The following is a 3,688-nucleotide window of genomic DNA, read 5'->3' as shown; positions in this document are numbered from 1 at the left end:
CAGTGAGCAAAATTCTGTCCTTGCTGTCACTGAGCGCTGCATTTGTGTAAGTACATGCAAAATTGAGGCCAGTATGCTAAAGGAGAGCATTTAGCAGCATAACTCCTTATTCTTTCAAGGACAAAGGGTTCATTGCAGTGCACCAACTGGTCATAACATGACTCTGAGAGAAGCTGTATGGAAAGGAACATAAGTGTGTCACTGATACAGCAAAATCAATTACAAAAAAGGTAAAAGCAGCAGTGGCAGAAGCAGCCTATGCTGCATCACATTTTTGGCTGAGAGATGACTTTTCACACTCTCGGTAAGTCATGGCATTGCACATGTCATCAAATGTGGTAACAATGTGACATAGTTAACAGACAAAACTCTGGTTTCTTACTGAGTATTTAAAGGGGCTGAATAGAGCTCTTTCAGCCTGGAAAGTGGCTGTCCCTTGACTTTAAAAGCTAAAAAAGCCATACAAAACATAGGCATGTTTGCTACAGGCAGGTTGCCTCCTTCGCTCCAGGAGAGATAAAAATGTAAATGTATGATATTACACCCTCACTACTCCTTTAATCTCTACCCCTTAGAACATAGAGAGTCAGACAGAAGAGGCCTCTCTAGTACAGGTTTTTAGGAGCAGAACAAAGATACTCTGAAAAAAAAGTGACTTTGTAAAAATGGCTTCACGAATTTGCGTGTCATCCTTGCGCAGGGGCCATGCTAATCTTCTCTGTATCGTTCTGACTCTCAGTCATGTGTTCTGAAGTAAAAGGTATTTCTTCCTAACTTCCAGCCCTGAATATATCTTGGAGTATAAATCTATATTTGGGTTCTTGTAAATTGAGTAAATTTGGAATGCAAGTCATCCAGGGATCTTTCCCTGGGGGGGGGTGCCCCTTGATGTGGTGGGAAGACTTGACCTTGAGAGACAGTGACCTTGAGAGCTATGCTGGCAGATGTCTAACTCCTTGTAGGGCCATCCCAGCCAGATAAGTCAAAGAGTTGGACCAGACAAAAAGCAGTCCATTGTTGGGGTGGATCAGACTCCTTAGTACAAGCAGAAGCTGGTTTAGGAGAAGGCACACTTTGTATAGGAGAAGGCACACTTCTGTAACTGTTATGGCTTATGGACTTCAGTGGGGCAACCACTTTCTGTTTTAGTTTGCAGTGGCATTGGCAATCAAGCTTTGTCACTGCTGCGCTGCACAGCCCAGGCATTGGGCGGTGGTTACCTTTGCATTCAATGGGTTCTGCATGAAATTGTCTTGCCTGCACCTCAGGAGTTGCATCTTTGTTTGTCAGCGTGACATTCTGCACACCAGTGGACAAAATCTCCAGCGAGGATGAGGGAATGTGATTAGTTATGCACAAGCCAGTATCACTTTAAACAACTCTTTGTGAAGGTCTGCAGTCTTTAATCCTTGCTATCTCCTCCGGCCCCACAATAAGTTGAATGTAATTCATCCATCAAACTTGACTGGAAACTCCATCATTAACGAGTGATGGTAAACTTGGATACCCCATAACTCCATTTTTGCACTCTCTGGTCAGAAAAACAACACAGGATAAGAGTAACATGGACCAATACATTTTATATCAGACTCCCAGGAGAGTGGAAAACCTAAGAGAGTTCAAGGCGACTCAGAGGTGAATTTAGGGAAAGTATTTTGCTTCTCACATCCAAATAATTATGGCATTCTCCCAATACTATAATACCAAACTATTTCCTTCCAAATCCTAATATTTATACTGTTACTGCTGTGACTTATGTCTGGGTCCTTTGAGGTTAAATTCTGTGGGTTGTTTTTTGCTATTTTTGTTGTTATTGTTGTTGTTAAATTATCCTCTTTTCCTCAAGAAAACCCATTTTGTCATAAGCAAGTTGGGCCTAAGGATCCATGGGACTAGAAACCCATGTCTGCAGAGCCTGGGGTAGCTGATGACTACCACATGACTACCGGGCAGCTAGACTAAGTTGTCTCTAAGGAGCACTGTGGAAATTAGGCACCACAGGATGTACCACCCAAAGGCACCACAGTGACAGCACTCTGTGGCCTTATGATTAGCCCACACATACTATTTAACCCTACAGGGTGGCCCAGGAATCTGTCTTGGCCACTATGCATACTTCTGGCTTTGCTTTTATCCTGGTTCTCCAATCTCTGACCTTGTCCTGACTTTGAACTTGACTCCTGAATCTAGCTATTCCTGGTCTTTGATCTCTGACCTCGGCCTGACTCTGACCCTGATACTTGCCTAGGGTGAACAGATGTCCTGATTTTATAGGGACAGTCCCAATATTTGGGTCTTTGTCTTATATAGGGTCCTATTACCCCTCACTCTCAGTTCCAATTTTTCACACTTGCTATCTGGTCACCCTACTCTTGCCTATTGATTTCAGGTCTCACAACTCTTCTGACACTTACTTACCAATCACCACCTCATGGCTGCCACTTGACTCCATGGCACCAGCCCTGTTAGATGCCTTATCATCTGATATACTTTACCTGTAAAATAAAAGAGATTTCCTGATGTCAGGAACATTTTACCAACTGGTACCAACATGCAATGAACAGCGTTAAAAATGTGGCCCTTGTTAAATATTAACACCTAATTACCACATGTATCTTGTTCTAACAATATAGACCCACTGTGGTATCTCAGATACCTGTATATGGTAACTGGTGATAAGTTGATGTTACAGTTGTAGGCATAGCTATTTTAGAAGTTTGCTGCAGCACACTTGTATTTATATAGGGCAAATATATCTCAGAGGTCCTGTGGATCCAATATTATGTTATCATGAAATAAAAAAGTTCATGATTCCAAGGAATGGTAGAAGGGAAAACAGCAGAATAAGGCCTATGGACTTAAAGATGGCAGACTTAATGAAACTTAGTGAATTGGTAGGCAATATTCCATTGGAAACAAGTCTAAAAGAAAAAAGAATTCAGGAGAGCTGGCGGTTTTTGAAAGAGACATTATTAAGGATGCTAGAGCAAACTATCCCAATGCAAATGGACAGAGACCACCCCAATTTAACCAGGAGATTTTCAATGACCAGAAACTCAAAGAAGATTCATACAGAATTTGAAAACTAGGTCAAATTATGAAGGATGAATATAAAAAATCCAAACAAAACACAAGCACGTAGGGACAAAATTAGAAAGACCAAAGCACAAAATGAGATTAAACTAGCTAGCATCATAAAGGGTAACAAGAAAACATTTTACAAATACTTTAAAAGCAAGAGGAAGACCAAGGACAGAATAGGCCCATTATTCAATGAGGAGGGAAAGACAGCCACAGGAAATGCAGCAATGATTGAAGCGTTAAGTGCCTTTTTGTTTCAGTTTTCAGATTGGCTGTCTAACATAGTGAACATCAGTGTAAATGGGGTAGGATTTGAGGCTGAAATATGAAAAAAACAAGTTAAGAATTACTTCGGCAAGTTAGAAGTCTTCATGTCGTCAGGGCCTAATGAAATACATCTAGAATTCTAAGGATCTGACTGAAGAGATCTCTGAGCCATTAGCTGTGAGAACTCGTGGTGGATGGGAGAGATCCCAAAGGACTGGAAAAGGGCAAATATAGTGCCCATTGATTAAAAAAAAAAGAATAAGGACAACCCAGGGAATTATAGACCTGTCAGCTTAACTTTGGTATCTGGAAAGATAAAGGAGCAAATAATCATACAATC

At 41.1% G+C, this 3,688-nt stretch overlaps 1 pseudogene; it reads right to left on the bottom strand.

The window, feature by feature from the left end:
• Window positions 1-643: 643 nt before the first annotated feature.
• On the bottom strand, window positions 644-759 carry LOC135982708 (U6 spliceosomal RNA; annotated as a pseudogene).
• Between the last annotated feature and the right edge of the window lie 2,929 nt (window positions 760-3,688).

Source organism: Chrysemys picta, chromosome 3 (assembly GCF_011386835.1).
Source record: "Chrysemys picta bellii isolate R12L10 chromosome 3, ASM1138683v2, whole genome shotgun sequence".
Lineage (NCBI taxonomy): Eukaryota > Metazoa > Chordata > Testudines > Emydidae > Chrysemys > Chrysemys picta.
Note: the sequence above shows the minus strand (reverse complement) of the source record. Positions and strands in the feature narration are given on the sequence as shown.